General features: G+C 44.3%; 1 protein-coding gene across 1 annotated transcript in view; it reads left to right on the plus strand.

Annotated features, from left to right (window-relative positions):
- Positions 1–19,887, plus strand: part of LOC126481059 (vitamin K-dependent protein C-like) — a 172,278-nt gene that overhangs the window by 86,390 nt on the left and 66,001 nt on the right. Inside the window, exon 3 of the mRNA XM_050104542.1 lies at positions 16,998–17,109. The gene's annotated coding sequence lies outside the window, so the exon portion shown is untranslated. The remainder of the gene's footprint in view (positions 1–16,997; positions 17,110–19,887) is intronic.

Here is a 19,887-nt window from a genome sequence, read left to right on the forward strand (position 1 = left end):
GGGCATTCCGTGGGTAATCTCATCCTGGAAGGCACAATGGATACTTGAGGACCAAGTTCAGACCTACCTACAGTTTATTTTCCTCGGCACGATGGTGTTTACCAGCAGGACAATGCAAAGTGTCACACATCTCATATAGTACGTGCGTGGTTCGAAGGGCTTCAGGATGAGTTTACCGTACTCCCTTGGCTAACAGACTCCCCGGACTTAAATTCAAGGAATCTGTGGGACCACCTCTATCTGGCTGTTCGCGCCGTGGATTCTCAACCGTGAAACCTAGCGCCACGGAACTGGAGTCGGCATGGTTCCACATCAATACAATGAAAGGTTTCACGACCGGATGTTTCAGCTGCAGAGAATTCTTCCGGGTTGTATGGCCGTGGTCCATGGAACTCTTCTATCTCTGGCGTCTTGCCGACTCAGCACAACCGGGAGCACCTCCGAAGATGTCCAGCGTAGCTTTGGACGCAACGCCAGGGATAGAAGAGTTCCATGGACCACGGCCATACAACCCGGAAGTATTCGCGGCAGCTGAAGGTTCCAAATCCCTGTCAGCACCCTTTAGAAGCTCACTGACTCTCTTCCTGCACTGCTCGCTGTGGTCCAGGCTGCAAAAGGTAGTTATTCAGGCTTTTGGCATGTACTGACAGAAATGTTACTGAACAGTGTAGACCTGCGATTAGTTTGATGGCACGCCTTGGCAGCCGACCGCTGTGGCCGAGAGGTTCTAGGCGCTTTAGTCCGGAACCGCACTGCTGCTACGGTCGCAGGTTCTAAACCTGCTTTGGGCATGGATATGTGTGATGTCCTTAGGCTACTTAGGTTAAAGTAGTTCTAAGTCTAGGGGACTGATGACCTCAGATGTTAAGTCCCATAGTGCTTAGAGCCATTTGAACGACGCCATGGCCGTTTTCTGTCCAGATTAATTTCGGAATTGGAGTAGACACTTAGCATAGGTGTGGAAATGTGGCACCCAGACAATGAGAACCACGTCGATGGTCACTGGTGGAGAATCAAACGTGAAGTGTTTGTGTAAATCACTGCAAACCTCAACTGCATAGGTCTATATTGAAGGCACTAAGGAATGAACTGTACAAAGCCTTAGCTATCGGCAGCACATAGCGTTAACGACGTAACATCATCCCTTGTTTAGATAAAGTGAGTCTTTTGTGGTTGAAGCATATATAGAATTAACTGCCATATCAGTATCTGGAGGTCTCGAAATAACTAACGAAACTATCCATATGAGCCCGCCAATAAAATTTTCCATGGTATGTAACTACATTGTCAATATAAAAAATTCTCTGACGTTTCGACCACTGTTGCAAATCGTCTTCCTCAGGGTCTTTCGCGTACTAATGGTTACAATGCGGTCGCGTACCCTGGAATATTTTTGTACAGGGTGGTTCTTACTAACGTTTGAAGCCCCGTGAAGCGACTTAGATGACGCTGAGGCAAGTAATATAAGACGTTTGGGGCCGAAGATGTAGGGAAATACCCCAAAAGTGGATGACATATGTTGAACGTGTGACGTCATCACATGACGTACATCGCCGTCCGTGCAGCGGTTGAGCTCATCGGTCTGTCGCAGCCGGTCACTCCAACCCAAGCATTCCCGTCGGCGTGTTGGGATTCAGGGCTCGAGTCTTGCGTCTGGGAGGCAATTTTTTCATCATTGTGTTAGACAGTTATGTGTTTACAGTGAGGTAAGATATATTACTATATTTACCGGTCTCGTGAAATCCGCTGTTTTATTGCAAAGTGCAGTACAGCATAAATCTACCGTATTGCCTCAGATAAGCTTCTGAATTGCGTCGTTAGCAGTAAATGACCAACGTTTCCTTTACTAAGTAATGACTGAAAATAAAAATCGAAGAGACAAGAGAAAGGAAACACAAAATAATCATAGCTTTTACTTGGTTACAGCGAGGACAATAATTTTGTAACTTCTACGTTTACGACAGGTCACATTTACAAAAGGTGTTAGAAATTTGCACCGTTTGGTCGAATGAAAGTATTGCATCGCTCAAACGGTTCAAATGACTCTAAGCGCTATGGGACTCAACATCACAGGTCATCAGTCCCCTAGACTTAGAACTACTTAAACCTAACTAATCTAAGGACATCACACACATCCATGCCCGAAACAGGATTCGAACCTGCGACCGTAGCAGCAACGCGGTTCCGAACTGAAGCGCCTAGAACCTCTCGGTCACCACGGCCGGCTGCATCACTCAATCAGCCTTTACGCACAAGCCCAACCGATGCATGCGCGGCGAGGTACGCCATTTAGTGACGTCAGATGTTCAACATTTCCCACCCATATTTGGGTATTTCCCGAAATTTGCGACCCCATGAATCTTATATTTAACTACTTGTCTCAGCGTCATCTACGTCGCTTCCGTGTTTTTAAACGTTAAAAAGAATCACCCTGCATATTGACAATGCCGTCAGTAAGAATTTTATTGACAGTAACAACGGCCGTGGAAGCCTACGCTCACATTTATCCATAAGCGCGGTCTCAATTATTCGTCGTTCGTGGAGCGTGCGTTTCGATGTCATAGGTTGCAGGATGAGAATTCGTTATGAACGCTGTTGACTCTTCAGTGGTTACTACTTACTTTCCCAATACAATAGTAAACTAAATGATTCTTCTGTTTTTCGCGACTTGAATTGCATCATTGTTTTGTCAGGGACAAGCCTTCAGTTCAACAATCCTTCATTTCGGTGTGGGTAAATGATCCTCCGTCTCTTTTTCAGCACAGTGACATTTACCATCAGCACTTTACGAACTTACTTGTAGCTCTTGGCACTTCTGTACTTCAGCTTATCCAAAGCACGGAAGCTGTGGCCTAGGGTGAGCTATTTGTTCTGTTGATTCTACCAATAAAGAGAAATGGATTCTCCATTCTTGATAAGAACTGGAATAATTTGCCATTTGAAGCTATGTCTTGCACTGACGCTGCGTACTGTGATTATAATTGACAAGTTAGACTATGAGTGAGTAATCTGCTATAGAGACTTCATAGTAAGGTACAGGCGGCCACAGCTTAGTGGATCCCTCCGTGTTGCTACCGGCTTTAGTGCAGTAGTGTATTGGAAATTGTATGCATTGGTCACCTCTAAGAGTGCATACGTAAGGCAAGTATCAGGTTGGTGCATAAGTTCGTAGCGTTTTTCCATAAGTTTAATAAACACAACAGATATTCATAACAGGGACGTTCGAAATATATAATTTATTATATTATAATATATATTTACAACATTCTGCTAACGCAGCGGAAACTTTTCGATTCTGCGGCTGCAAAAATCACGTGGTTTTCAGGCAATGATCTCGTAGAACCATAATCGAAGCGCATTTTCATCCGGAAAGGAAGTTATTTCAAGGTTGGTCGATAGAGAGCGGAAAAGGTGAAAATCTGAGGGCGCAACATCAGGTGAATAAGGTGTGTGTGGAATGATATCCAAAACCAAATCCTGTATAACATTTTTGTCAGTCTAGCAGAATGCGGGCGGGCGTTTGGTGGAGCAGCATCATTTCACGCAATCTCCCTGGTCGTTTTTCTTGGACTGCGTCCGCAAGACATCTCCGCTGAATGGTCAGCGTGACGGATTGTCAATCCTCTGGGCCCGGGTTCGATTCCCGGTTGGGTCGGGGAATTTTCTCCACCCAGGAACTGGGTGTTGTGCTGTCCTCATCATCACCCTTTCATCCTCATCGACTGCAGGTCGCCGAAGTGGCGTCAAATTGAAAGACCAGCACCCGGCGAGCGGTCTGTCCGACGGGGGGCCCTATCCATTCGATAAAATAAAATGAAAAAAGCAGTGATGGTCACGCCTCAGGGAGGCAATTCGTAGTGCACCACACTGTCGCTGTTCCATCAGATGCATAACATTATCTTTTGTGGATGCATGAAGGTCTTTGTACGGAGAGTTGCTGTTGTGTTGGGGTTGAACCAGTCCTTATGTTGTCATAAAGGCACCATTTATCGTCACCAGTAGCGATACAGGATAGGAATGGTCGGTGTTGTTCTCGAGCCAGTTGGTGACGAGCAAGCAGAGATGCACATATGGCCACCCGCTGATCTTTGTGATTTAGGCTTAGAGCGTGCGGTATCCACACACCCGATTTTTGATCCTTCTCCATTGCATGAAAATGTCGCACGATGTTGGAATGATCACAGGTCACTATGTTTGACACTTCTCGAGTACGCTGACGTGGATTATTGTGGATTAATGCATTTAAACTATCTTCGTCACACCCCGAAGTTCTCCCTGAACATGGAGAGTCACTAGTGTCAAACGATCATCTTTGAAACAGGAAAACCATTTTTGCCGTGCTCTGTTCAACAGCATTATCCCTATACAAGGCGGAAACGTTCCTGGCTGCCTCCGCTGCTGTCATCCCTCTAATTAACTCAAACAAAAGGATGTCGGAAATGTTCCGATTTCCATTTTCTAAGGTCCACAGTTCCCCTCACTATCTCGAAATGACAAAATGACAATGTGTAGATTCAAATAGCAACTGTGAGCGACAAACACAAAATGACAATCGATAAATAAGCCTATATATATATATATATATATATATATATATATATATATATATATATATATATATATATATAGGGTGGTCCGTTGGTCCGTTGATCGTGACCGGGCCAAATATCTCACGAAATAAACGAAAAAACTACAAAGAACAAAACTTGTCTGGCTTCAAGAGGGAAACTAGATGGCGCTATGGTTGGCCCGCTAGATGGCGCTGCCATAGGTCAAACGGATATCAACTGCGATTTTAAAATAGGAACCCTCATTTTTTATTACATATTCGTGTAGTAAGTAAAGAAATATGAATGTTTTAGTTGGAAAATATTGCCAAATTCATTAAGGTTAACGAACATCATTTTGAGGATTTATTGCATTAATTTGGTATTCACAGGTAATCACGGTGCAACAGCATGCGTTCTCAGAAATGATAAGTTGACAAAGGTACATGTATCACACTGGAACAATCGAAATAAAATGTTCAGACGGACCTACGTTCTGTATTTTATTTTAAAAAACCTACCTGTTACCAACTGTTCGTCTAAAATTGTGAGCCATATGTTTGTGACTATTACAGCTCCATCTATCACAAAGTGAAAGAAGTGGTCCAACTAAAACATTCGTATTTCTTTACGTACTACACGAATATGTAATAAAAATGGGGGGTCCTATTTAAAAAAAAAACGCAGTTGATATCCGTTTGACCTATGGCCGCGCCATCTAGCGGGCCAACCATAGCGCCATCTGGTTTCCCCCTTCAAGCTAGACAAGTTTCTTTTTTTGTAGTTTTTTCGTTTGATGCACTATCAATGGACCACCCTGTTTATATAAGAGAACTATACAGTGAGCGTTGCACCATATTAGTTTCGGACTGCAATCTTCCCGGCAGGATAATTAGATTTATACGCTGCAACAGAAGATTACGGCGTCGTCCCGCGGAGTCAGCGCGAGAATATTAGCGAATCGCTAGCAAGGAGTGTCATCTGCTGGAGGTGAAGAAAGAAAGAAGGAATCAGACCATGGGAGGCGGCGACCCGTGCAGGTGGCGCTGCGGCGCTTTCGCCGGCGACCGCTAATCGTGGGAGGGGCAGAGGGGCAGCGGGGCCGCGAAGCGCCGGCCCGCGATCTGTGTCAGCGCCCGCAGCTGCCGACGACGACGGCTCTCTCGCCTCACGTAATTACAGACTTTACGCCTACGTCGAAAAGAAAAGCAACTGAACGTGATGGACCACAAGGTCGGATTAAGGAAGGCGGGAGAAGGACATCGGACGTGCAATCTTCAGAGGAACCATCCCAGCATTTGCCTTGACCGATTTAGGAAAACCATGAAAAAACTAAATCTGGATGGCCAGCTCTGCATTTGAAATCTCGCCCTCTCGAAGCTGAATGCAGCATCTTTACCGTTGCGGCGCTTTGCTGTGTTGTTGCGTCAAAGAGCCTTTAAGTGAATTACACTATGCGATCAAAAGTATCCGGACACCTGGCTGAAAATGACTTACAAATTCGTGGCGCCCTCCATCGGAAATGCTGGAATTCAATATGGTGTTGGCCCACCCTTACCCTTGTTGACAGCTTCCACTCTCGCAGGCATACGTTCAATCAGGCGCTGGAAGGTTTCCAGGGGAATGGCAGCCCATTCAAAAAATGGCTCTGAGCACTATGGGGCTTAACATCTGAGGTCACCAGTTCCCTAGAACTTAGAACTACTTAAAATTAGCTAACCTAAGGACATCACACACATCCATGCCCGAGGCAGGATTCCAACCGGCAACCGTAGCAGTCGCGCGGTTCCGGACTGAAGCGCCTAGAACTGCTCAGCCACCGCGGCCTACGACAACCCATACTTCACGGAGTGCTGCACTGAGGAGAGGTATCTATGTCGGTCGGTGACGCCTGGCACGAAGTCGGTGATCCAAAACAATCCCAAAGGTGTTCTATAGGATTCATGTCAGAACTCTGTGCAGGCCAGTCCACTACAGGGCTGTTATTGTCGTGTAACAATTCCGCCACAGGCCGTGCATCATGAACAGGTGGTCGATCGTGTTGAAATATGCAATCGCCATCCACGAATTGCTCTTCAACAGTGGGAAGCAAAAAGGTGCTTAAAACATCAATGTAGGCCTGTGATGTGATAGTGCCAGATAAGAGAACAAGGGCTGCAAGCCCCTCCATGAAAAACACGACCACACCGTAACGCCACCGCCTCCGAATTTTACTGTTGGCGCTACACGCGCTGGTAGATCACATTCGCCGAGCATTCGCCGCACTCACTCTCTGCCATCGGGTCGCCACATTGTGTATCGTGATTTCTCGCTCCACACAACGTTTTTCCACTGTTCAATCGTCCAATGTTTACGCTCCTTACACCAAGCGAGGCGACCTTTGTCATTTACCGGCGTGATGTGTGGCTAATGAGCAGCCGCTCGACCATGAAATCCAAGTTTTCTCACCTCCCGCCTGTCATAGGACTTGCAGTAGATCCTGATGCAGTTTGGAATTCCTGTGTGATGGTCTGGATAGATGTCTGCCTATTACACATTACGACACTCTTCAACTGTCAGCGGTCTTTGTTAGTCAACAGCGAGTTCGGCCTGTACGCTTTTGTGCTGTACTTGTCGCTTCACGTTTCCGCTTCACTATCACATCGGAAACAGTGGACCTAGGGATGTTTAGGAGTGTGGAAATCTCGCGTACTTATCGTATGATACGAGTAACACCCAATCACCTGACCACATTCGAAGTCCGTGAGTTCCGCGGAGCACCCCATTCTGCCCTCTCACGTCTAATGACTACTGAGGTCGCTGATATATAGTACCTGAGAGTAGGTGGCAGCACAGTGCACCTAATATGAAAAACGTATGTTTTTGGTGGTGTACGGATACTTTTCATCTCATAGTGTAGAACGTCTGCTAAGAATACATTGTAGCAGTCAAGTATTGCTGACAGTACCCTAAGGTTACGTCTGTGAACTACAAACAACCTAACAATACAGTAATATCTTTTTTTGTCAGTTTTGTGAATGCTTGTTGTCAATCTCTCCACCTCCGCGTAACACACCTAACGGCCAGAATTATTTCATGCAATCCTGCTGGAGGAGCATCCCCAAATGAGAATTATAGAAGAGATAGAAAATACGTAGAGTGAGCAAACACCATGTACTGGGCCTTTGTCCTGGTCGTTTCACCTGTGGCTAGCTCACTCCCCTTGCCTCTGTCATTTTATCGATGGCAGGTGTGCTTTTTATACGCCACTTTGAAGCAGGAAAATGGGAACGACTATTATTTACCCTCATGGAGATCAATCACAATTTAAGGTTCACGTGGTTTTGACCTGAAGATGCGACTTTATGGTCACGAATTTAGTTGTGATTGAGTGATGAACAAATTAATTTTTATCAAAAAATGGGTCAAATGGCTCTGAGTACTATGAATTTTTATCAGTTCCGATGTTATTAGTTGAAATATTTTCCAAGAGTACAGAGTTTCTAACACTGGTCTCGCATACCAGACGAACAGGCTTCCTATAGCACCTAGCCATCCTGATGCACGTTTTACGTACACACATCAAAAGAAGTTTTGCATCACCTCGGTTACGAAAGTTCTGGAACCTGTATAGAAAATTGGAATAGGGATCAACATAAACATCATCTCCGCCCTTTTTATTGCTCATGAAAACCACACATTGCATGTTGTACTTCCATACAGCGAGACCTTCAGAGGTAATGGTCCAGATTGCTGTACACAACGGTACCTCTAATACAGTTCCTGTATCTCTGTATTTCCTCCATGTCCGAAAAGCATCGCTTTGGTTCACTCCGAGATGCCTGGATACTTCCCTTGTTGAGAGCCCTTCTTGGCACAAAGCAACAATGAGGATGCAATCGAACCGCGGTATTTACCGTCTAGGGATGGTTGAACTACAGACAACACGAGCCATGTACGTCCTTTATGGTGGAATGAGTGGAACGGAGAGCTATAGGACCCACTCCGTGTAATAGGCGCTGCTCATGCATGTTAGTTTACGTCTTTGGGCGGGTTTACTGATATCTCTGAACAGTCATAGGGACTGTGTCTGTGATACAATATCAGCAGTCAGCGTCTGTCTTCAGGAGTTCTGGGAACCGGGGTGATGCAAAGCTTTTTCTAATGTATGTAGTTTCTCCGAATCGGTGTAGATCACGACTGATTTCTTCCCTATCGTTGTCCAACAGACACCATATTCTGGATGTTTGGACATCAGTGCCAACAGTACAGTAAAATCCACATTTTTTTCGATACACGTTATGAGAGATTTCTTTATAAACATTTGATGACTAATAAAACGCTGATACATGTACGTTGTTAGTTTTTAATATAAGTGGTACTCGTTCATAACGAGAACAGTGGTCTATTGATTTGTTGTCCTGTGCACATACGGATACGCATAATACAAGAGAGACTAGATGTTAGCGATTTAAATGTATCTGATTGCCTCGTATACGTATCACATGCTCCGCGCATTTTTGACCGCATCAATAGCTACTAGTAATTAACCTTCAGCATAATTGAATGCAACGTATTGTGCAGAAATAGAAGGAAAAGTCCATCGTTGATCGAGTGCATAATTGACATTGAACGATCAGGAACAGGAGGAAGCATAAAATAGCAAAAATATCAGTCCACATAAAAATGAAGTGGAACGCTTGCATAGAACAGTACATTTACATCTAATTCTGCATGATTATTCTGCAGTTCACGATGAAGTGCCTGGCTGAGGGTTCGTAAAACCATCTTTAAGTGACTTCTCTACCGTTTCACTATCGAACAGCGCACGGGAAACACGAACCCTTAAATCTTTGCTTGTGAACTCTCATTTCCCGTATTACATTATGATGCTCATTTCTACCTTTGCAGCTGGACACCAAAAAAGTATTTTCACACTGTGTCGAAAAAGCTGATGATTGAAATTTGATGAGATGGTCCTGCCACAGCGGAAAAAAGCCTTTAATGACTGCCACCACAATTCGTGTATCATGTCCGTGACTCTCTCCCCTATTTCGTGATAACGCAAAACGAGCTTTTGTTGTTTGAGCTTTTTCGTTCTCCTCCGTCAGTCATATCTGATGCGGATACCACATCGCACAGCAATACTCCAGAAGAGGGAGAACAGGCGTAGGGCACGCGATCTAGTAAATCTTTAGGGAAAGCAGATGCCAGACTGATATATTCATTAGAATTATCCTAGAATCCCACGGCAACATAACTCACGCACAAAAGAAGTAGTTTATAACTGGAGGAAATCTAAGTAAATACAATTCATCCAGGAATGCAGTAGCTAACAGGTTACTGCTCGTCAGTCTAGGATGCTTACCAGGTGGGATTAATAGACGAGATGTAGGAGATTCTTAGGGGAAGCGGCGCGTTTCGTCACCAGTTCGTTTAGTGTCACAGAGGTGCTCAACTACAATGACAGACACTACAAGGCAGGCGTTGTACGCCGTGGAGAAGTGTGCTGTTACGAAGGCATCTGTCCAGACACTCAGACCATAATGGTTTCGAAACGGAGGATGACGGAGACAAGCCTGAAATACTAAACCTTTTTTTTCCCAAAACTGTGTCACTGGTGAAGATCGTATCGCGGTTCCTGTTTGAATCGTCGTACGAACGTCAAAATCACAGATGCCGAAATAAGTGACAACGGGATAGAAAATCAACTGAAATTGCTCAACAGAGGAAAGGTCGCAGGACCTGATGGAAGACCACTGCGATTCTACATTGGCTAGTCGAAAGTACTTGCTCCTCTTCTAGCAGAGGCGTAACGTAAGTTGATGGAGCGTCAAAGCGTCCCTGTCGATTGGAAAAAAGTACAGGTCATTCCGGTTTTCAAGAAGATTCATCGTACGGACGCAATAAAATTTAGGCCTATATCGTTGACATCAGTCTGTTGTACAATTCCGAATTAAAAAAAAAATTCTAGCCTTGTGACATGTCTGGAGACCGAAAATCTCCTCTGTAGGAATCAACGTGGATTCCTGAACAATAATCGAGCGAAATGCAGCTCGCTCTATTCGTCTACGAGACACGGGAAGCGGCAGGTGCCTGTTGATGTTGTTTTCCCTGACTTTCAGAAAGCGGTCAGTAGAGTTTCGCAGTGTCACCTTGTGAACAAAATACAAGCGTAAGGAAAATAAGATGGGCTGTGTGACTGGGTTGAAGAATTACTAGCAAACATAACACAGCATACCGTTCTTAACGGAATGAAAACTGCAGACGTAAAAGTAACTTCAGACCCCAACGCAGTGTTAGAGGACCAAAATGATGAAGTGGATAAGGATTTTAGAGGATGATGGTGTCGTATATAGACAGGTCGCAGCACTAGAAAATGTAGCGGAATGCAAGAAGACCTGCAGAAGAGCGACGCATGGTGCAGGGATTAGCATTTGACCCTCAACGTAAACAAATAGAAAGTACTGCGCGAAAAGACAATGGAAGTAAAATTAGAGAGATTCAAGCTGACAGAGTGGCTTGCTAATACTCGTTCTTCCCGCACACCATTCGCGACTGGAACAGGAATGGGAGGAGGTAACAGTGGTACACAAAACGCTCTCTGCCATGCACCAGAAGGACGCTTGGGGAGTGTAGATGTAAATGTACAATTCCGGGAGTGGATGTCCTCCCACATATATCTTACGAATTGACCATGACGAGAATATCAGAGCATTTCTACTCATACGGGCGCTTACTGACATTCTTCACTTGTATCATTCGCGAAAGGATTAGAACAGGGTGGAAATCAGAATGGTACCAAAAATACAGTCCCAAAAGTTATTTGCGGAGTATCGACGTGGACGAAGATGTACAGCAGTGCCAGGTGTTACTCAACATGAAGTTATGGTCTCATTTCCAGTGCTAGTGAGCAACAGCAAATACCTGTTATAGTCGCGCGTCCTAACCTTTGGATGTTCTCAGCTGAACCTTGTGGATGGCAAGCCTTTCATTATTAATTGTTGGTACAGTCTATGAAAAATAGAAGCATCAGAGAAAAAACGAGAAAGGCCGCCAGCTGAACGTAGGAAGTGGGAATGAAGCGCTGTAGCCTTACTGTGGCCTGCCGCAATAAAGTAAGCTTAGGAGTAATTTTAATTGGATAGTACGTGATGAGTTTTGATGTGTCTCCATGCAGTGTGGAAGTAGTAAGACACTGATGGAACCGATGGCATGGCGGATCTAGTAAAGAACGTCCAGTCCCGAGTATACTAAATAAGTCTTTGTCAGACGGTAATGAAGATAAAATGAGTGTAGCTGAAATCACAGGTACTGAGACAGAATAGCAGCACGTGACAAAGTTAATAGCAAAATTATTTAAAGAAGATTAAACTTGTTGAATACCTATGATCCTTTTTCTGTGACAGGGAACTGACGCGCGACTAAGAGAAGAAATAAATGACACATAAAACTACATTGTGGGTACCATCGAAGTGCTATTAGTAGGAATAAACAAACATAATAAGAAACTAATAGGATAAATGCACTGATCAGTCAGAAAATTATGACCATAGATCTCCTATCGACATAAACTGTCCAGGCCATAGCAGGGTCACTTGACGAGGAATGGCTGGTAGTCAGGCACATGCACATTGCATGTAATACGAGTGAGCGTGCTGTCCGTATGTGGAATGGGAAAGGTGCACTATCTATCTTTGACAGAGGGCAGGTTGTGATGGCCCGGAGGCTCGGTATGAGCATTTCGGAAACTGCATGACTTGTTGGATGTTCGACGAGTGCTGTGGTATCTTCAGCACGTGGCGAAACCAAGGTGAAGCCACGTCCAGAAATGGCTCTGAGCACTATGGGACTTAACATCTACGGTCATCAGTCCCCTAGAACTTAGAACTACTTAAATCCAACCAACCTAAGGACATCACACAACACCCAGTCATCACGAAGCAGAGAAAATCCCTGACCCCGCCGGGAATCGAACCCGGGAACCCGGGCGCGGAAAGCGAGAACGCTACCGCACGACCACGAGCTGCGTACCCACGTCCAGACGTCATGGGATTGGGAGGCCACCCCTCATGATAGATTTCGGAGGTCGCAGGCTGGATGGACTGGCAAAATAGGACATGAGGCGAATTGTAGCGGAACTAACATCTTCACTGCTGGGCAGAGAACAAGTGTGTCTGAACACACAGTGCACTGAACACACTAAACGATGGGCTCCCAGAGCCGACGATCCATGCATGTGCAAATGTTGACGCCACGACATCTGCAACTATGACTGAAATGGGCATGTCACTATCGGCACTGGACGTTGGCGCAGTGGCAGGGCGTTGGATGGTCTGATGAATCCCGATACCTTCTTTATTATGCCGATGGGAGGGAGCGAATCTGTCGTCTTCCAGGGGAACAGTTTCTTGACACCTGTACTGTGGGACGGGGACAAGCTGATAGCGGCTTCATTATGCTCTGGGGAACATTGACGTGGCCATTCACGGGTCCAGTGGCACCACGACGGCCAAGGATTATCGTAAACTGGTTGCAGACCGCGTACGATGCTTCCTGACGATCATGCTTCCTGACAGCATTGGAATTTTTCAACAAGACAATGCACCATATCACAAGGCCAGGAGAGTGATGGAGTCGTTTGAGGAACGTAGTGGCGAATTCCTATTGAAGTACTAACCCCCCGACTCTCCAGGTCTGAATCCGATCGAACACATCTGGGATAAGATTGAACGTGGCGTCAGAACTCATGGTCCCCTTCCACGAAATTTACTAGAATTTGGTGACTTGTGTGTGCAGATGTGGTGCCACTCCCTCCAGAGACTTACCAACGCCTCATTGTTCCATGTCACGAGGCTTCGCCACTGTTATCCGTGCCAAAGGTGGACGTACCGGCTGTTATGTATGTGGTCATAATGTTCTGGCTGAACAGTGTATTATAAACTTGATTAAGACTCAGCACATTGAAACAGCACACTAAAGTGATTGTCGTAATGGCTTCCATAACGGGGAACTGGACGAGAATGAACATATAAAAAAACTGACCAGGTGCGAGAGGGACTCGAACTCTGACGGTGTAAACATTTATAAAAAAAAATAGCTATATGTTTGAATAATGAATATTTTGTTTTTCAAAACTTTTTACTCGTGTAACGTTTACTTTTGATATCGTGTTCAGCTGATGAGCAATACAGACTGTTGGTAGACCCTGTGTCGCGCATGTGAACAGTGTCGCCAAACAAAACTTTACACTTAATGAGCTACTGAATTTGAAATATTGCCAACGTAGTTGCCGCTGCCAACCGACCGCGTGGTGAAGAGATGGCGAGGCTGGACATCAATTACGTAGTTTTAATTCGACGTGGTACCACGGTACTATAGGTTTTAATTTTAATGTTGACTGTGCCTTACTCTGGCATGTTATAGTAATTTCATGCTTCTAAAGAAGGCTAGATTAATTCAGCCGAAGCCTCGCAAAACCAGAAAATTTGCACAACTGAGGCTGATTCTTCAAAATATTAGTAAATTGGTCTGCTTGCTAATTCTAACTAACTGCTGTTTCCTCTTGAGAATGCGAGACGACATCTGCCTTGAGATAAAACTGACCTTGCTCAGCATCATATTTAGTGCCTGAAGTAATGACGTTCTCGAGAGCAGATACAAATCAGCAGATGCAGCAGCTAAACAAAAACCGTCTACCCCTTTTTTTTGGGTGTCAGAAACAGTCTGTTTCTGTGTGATACGTAAGGTGCAATACAGATACACAGATACGACAAAATATTCAAAACTTTACTAAGATGATGGAGGTGGAATTTATTTTAAAGAAGATCGTTCTTGAAAAATTAAACTCCGATTACTGACAAAAAGGATTGTACAACAAAAGAAGGCTCTGACAATTCCGAAATTCTCTCATTAGAACAACTAGAGACATCTACAACCAATTGCATAATTTGTGACATAATGAAAACAAAGAGATCAAATTAACAAAAATCGTAAATACTATCAGTAATCTGAGGAACAAAGGTTTCCGATTAGTAAAAGTTCTGACAAACTTTTACTTGTCGGAAATCTTTGTTCCTCAGGTAAACAGCGTTCTGACAAACTTTTACTTGTCGGAAATCTTTGTTCCTCAGATAACTGATAGTATTTACGATTTTTGTTAATTTGATCTCTTTGTTTTCATTATGTCACAAATTACGCAATTGGTTCAGATGTCTGTAATTGGCCGTCCCGTGTGGCCGTTCGGTTCTAGGCGCTTCAGTCTGGAATCGCGTGACCGCTACGGTCGCAGGTTCGAATCCTGCCTCGGGCATGGATGTGTATGATGTCCTTAGGTTAGTTAGGTTTAAGTAGTTCTAAGTTCCAGGGGACCGATGACCACAGATGTTAAGTCCCATAGTGCTCAGAGCCATTTGAACCATTTGTCTGTAATTGCTCTAATGAGAGAATTTCGGAATTGTCAGAGTTGTTGTACAGTCCTTTTTGTCAATAATCGGAGTTTAATTTTTCAAGAACCATCTTCTTTGAAATAAAACCCAAATCCATCATCTTAGTAAAGTTTTGAATATTTTGTCGTATCTGTATTGCACCTTATTCTCGCGCATGCATGGATTATCTTTAAAAATTCTTCAAAAAATCTTCCCCATTAATAAAAAAGAATGAAATAATTTTATAAACAAATTTTCATATCCATAATAAAGTATTACAGATATTTTCTCTAAGATTCACAAGTAACGGTTCTCATTCTCTGAAAAACTCAGCTTCTCGCTACTATGTCTCACATAAGAATGGCCGCGCGGGATTAGCCGAGCGGTCAGGGGCTGCAGACATGGACTGTGCGGCTGGTTCCGGCGGAGGTTCGAGTCCTCCCTCGGGTATGGGTGTGTGTGTTTGACCTTAGGATAGTTCAGGTTAAGTAGTATGTAAGCTTAGGGACTGATGACCTTAGCAGTTAAGTCCCATAAGATTTCACACAAATTTGAACATTTTTGAAATAGGAATGCCCCAGCGCTGCTCAGGTGACTAACAAGTGATCCACAGATTAAAGTAAACGCAGAATCAATGAGGCTCTCGACGATTTTTGCCTGTTATGGGCATTGGCAAGATATCGGTCCCTGGGATTCCAAGATTTCCGAGAACGTTTCAATTTCTGGGTAACAAATGACAAAGAGAAATATTTTTTCTTGTACTGAGAAGCCTTTCTTCTTGCCATTAAAACAACACATCGTGCAAATAGTAAGGTGCGCTACTCTGACAATCTAGAGAAAATCGCAAGAGAAGTTTCACGCATCTATTATGTAACTGTAACTGGCGTATCTGTGCGTAGCTGCCACACTTCACAGTGATCACGTAGACGCTGGCTCGGGAGCCGAGAGTGCCGGCGGCACGGTAGCTCAGCTTGTTCGGTCAGCGGGTTAGCTGCCCTCTGTAATAAAAGAAACTGAGTTAATGTATCAACGATTAACTTCATAAAGGGTCATAGGACGTCCGCTCCGAACAAATACAACGATCAATTACGAACAAAATGAGATTAATAAAAAAAGCGTGTTCGGTCAGAGGGTTAGCTGCCCTTTGTAATAAAAAACACTGAGTCAATGGATGAAAGATTAACTTGAACAAACGTCATGGGCGTCCACCTCGAACAAATAAAACCAACAATAAAGAACAAAATGAGTCAACAATGGAAAAAAAACGTTAGCGTTCGAGCTGCAATACAAACGTGTTTTAGGCACCGATTAGACTTCAGCTAAAACTTAATTATCAGTCTTGAAAGATAACATAATTTTTTAAAAACGTGTATTTACACGAAGTTTTGGTGCATTTCATGTTTTTGACTACTTACTATTTTTAATTAAATTTAATTATTAGAACGAAAATATTTATAGCTACCAACAGGTAAATGAAGAAAAGCATAGAGTTTTCCTGAAAACGTATGCCTGCGAAATCCTTTATACATGCAATATAGTAAGGTACCCGAAACTACTTTTGCACCTCGACGCTTCGAACTGCAGACACAGAGGCAGGCCCCATTTGGCAGTTAACCTGCATAGCGGTGAGACGTTGTTAATATAGCAAGACCAAATAGTGTAGGTGCAAATTTTTTGAATATCATACAATTTACACTAGTCCTACAAAAATGAAGGTTTGCGTGGGATTCGAACCGTCGCCACATAGACAGTCGTCTCATGATCTCTAATGCTCGGCCCCCACCCACAGATAATTCAGTTACGCAGTAGACACGTGTAACTTCTCTTGCGATTTTCTCGGAATTGTCAAGAGTAGTGCACCTTGCTGCTTGCGCATTATGTTGTTTTAACGACCTTCTAAAGGTGTACAAAGTCTGAAGTACATCCGTGATGCGAACGTCGTGGCCTCCCCTTGTAAGATAGAGGCCCTCTCACTTCATAATTCCTTTTAGTTGGCAGATGCTGGCGTGGACGTGTGTTACTCTGATTTCGCACGCTGTTTCAGGAGATCGCTGCAAAACCACAGCACAATGTGGGAGGAGGGGAACGCGGTCTGCTGAGTTTGCTGCTGTCTGCCGGAGCAGTAAGGCCGAGTAACAGGCTCTGCGGGAACTGCCGTAAGTACCCTTAGGCCTCCTAGCCAAGCGTCCGTACACGTTTGTACACGCTTTAAATGGCATGCTAACTGTGGTTTACCTTCCTTTCGTGGCCTTATGCTTCCATAAAAGTTATGCTGTAAATACTTTTAAGAGGTACTATTACGTTCTAAGGACATCAATTCGATATTTTCAATGGGATTATTTTACTGCAGTAAAGGAAAGAGTATTGCCTAACAGCCGCCTCGTCTTTAAAAAGTAATATTCTTGTTATTTCATCACTCCAGAGAGGTGTCTCAACTTCAATTAACCAGAGAGGCGGAAGATGTCTAAACAAAAGCTCGTATTTAAAATCAGCTTTGGAAAATTATTGTCTCAGGCTGTCGTGAGCACAGCTCTCTGGAACAGTTTAACAATTGGTAACACTCATTTCACAAGACTTTCTGCAAACGTGACGTCATTTTGACGTCAAGTGCAATGTCGACTATCGCAGGAAATGCTGTTGACTTTATGCTAAGAGAGAACATGAATGTTATCGCTCCTCGTTTCACTCGCAGTCGTTTAAACTATCCTCTTAGACTCTTGCCTAACCACACATTTGGGAATCGCCACACATTTGGAGAAAAAGAACCAGTTTGTGAACAGGAAGAACGTGTGTTTTATTGCTGCTTGTTTCAATCGAAGCAATTGAAACTATCCTCTTAGGTTGCTGCCTAGCCAATTGCTGCCTAGCCACACACTCGCAAATCGTCGCTTATTTGGAAATATTATTTGTGACAAGGAAGAATATGAATGTCATTGCTCTTCGTTTCACTCGCAGCAATTTAAGCTGTCCTCTTAGTTTCCTGCCTGACCAGTCTCTCGGAAATCGCCAGATAGTTGTTTCACCCTTCTTTCTCTCATCTGACGGAAGCGTAAATAACGTCGAATATGGCAGAACATATTTGTATTACGTTGATAAGAAGATCCCAGAGTATGTTAACAACGCTAAGATGAAAAAAAAGGTCGCTTGTAGCAGGTTGCGAACCTAGATCATCGACTCCATAAACCACAATATTATCCCCTACGCTAGGACTTCATCATGTGGTATTAGTTTCCTGTGTTGGTTATCATGGTATGTTAACATTTAACGACACTGGAATGAAATTGACTAAGTATTCTGTCTAAGGGGAACAGATTGCCCGTCTAGTAATAAAATTCTGTTATTGTATTTTTCAGTGGCTGGTTACACAAATAATTACATTACCGTTTCGACTGCTTAGAAATTCAGCGGTAGATTCGAGTACGTTGCATAGCAACAGTTCAGCTGACGAGGTACTACGTGACGTTTTTTAATAACTTGACGATGTCCAGCAAAGAACTGAAAACCAGTAATGTAATCTTTTGTGTGATCCGTGGTTGAAAAAGAAAATAACAGAATTTCGGGACTAAATTTTCTTTAAAGTAATAACTTGTATTGTATTGGATTGTATGTTAACCTGGGGCTTAGAAACGACGGAGAGGCTCCGTCCCCGACGCAGCCGCAGTGGTCCACAACCCCACGACGACTGCCGCAGTCCACCCCTCCGCCGCCTCGCACCGACCCACTCTTTCAGGATTATTGTGCGGCTCGGTGGAACCCCCCGCCTCTCCCCCCCCCCTCCCCCCAGGGAACGTCTCACACCAGACGAGTGTAACCCCTATGTTAGCGTGGTAGAGTAATGCTGGTGTACGCGTACGTGAAGAACTTGTTTGCGCAGCATTCGCCGACATACTGTAGCTGAGGCGGAATAAGGGGAACCAGCCCGCATTCGCCGAGGCAGATGGAAAACAGCCTAAAAACCACCCACAGACTGGTCGGCTCACCGGACCTCGACACAAGTCCGCCGGGCGGATTCGTGCCGGGGACCGGCGCTCCTTCCCAATCCGGAAAGCCGTGAGTTAGACCGCACGGCTAACCGAGCGGGCTGTAATTATTAACTTACTTTGTTTTCTCTGTTTATGTGGAACTTTAAAAACAATTTGACGTCAGCATTGTAATTTTAGTCTCTCACTCTGTCGCGAACTTACACAAATCATTCTGTCTTCATCACATGCCCTGTCTGATCAAAAGCGTGTGGACACTTATTAGTGGACATTATTATGGGGTGTGTGCACCGTTCGTCTTCATAGCGGCTTGAACTTTGCTGCGGATGCTTTCAATGGTGTATCTGAATATCCGTGGAGGAATGGCAGCCTATTCTTCCTCAAGAGCCAAAACCCGAGATGTAGTGATGTTGAACGCTGGGGTTTGGAGCGAACCCGGTTATCTAACTCATCTCAAAACTGTTCCGTTGTATTTAGGTCGGGACTCAGAGCAGTCCAATCCGTTCCAGAAATGTTATTGTCCACAAACCGTTACCCCACAATCCTGTTTTATAACAGGGTACGTTGCCCATACTGATACGACCATCATCTCCCAATTGCTCATCTGCTGCACAGTTCTGTAAAATGTGTTCATATCCCTCTGCATTTAGCGTCTTCTTGAACGTAATAAGAAGACCACATCGTAACCAAGAAATACACCCTCACAACGTAACACCATCCCATTCTTACTTCACTGTTGGCACTAGAGATGACGGCGGGCAACATTCTCTAGACATTTATTAAACCGTTCCACCAGATAGCACTAACCATCATTCCAAATCACTTGTTTCCTGCCATCTGCTGCGCAGTGGATGATGATGATGATGTTTGGTGTGTGCGGCGCTCAACAGCGGGGTCATCAGCGCCCATATAAAGTCCAAATTTGTACACAGTCCAATTTTTTTACGCAGTCCA

The sequence above is a fragment of the Schistocerca serialis genome, chromosome 5 (genome assembly GCF_023864345.2).
Source record: "Schistocerca serialis cubense isolate TAMUIC-IGC-003099 chromosome 5, iqSchSeri2.2, whole genome shotgun sequence".
NCBI classification, from domain to species: Eukaryota; Metazoa; Arthropoda; class Insecta; order Orthoptera; family Acrididae; genus Schistocerca; species Schistocerca serialis.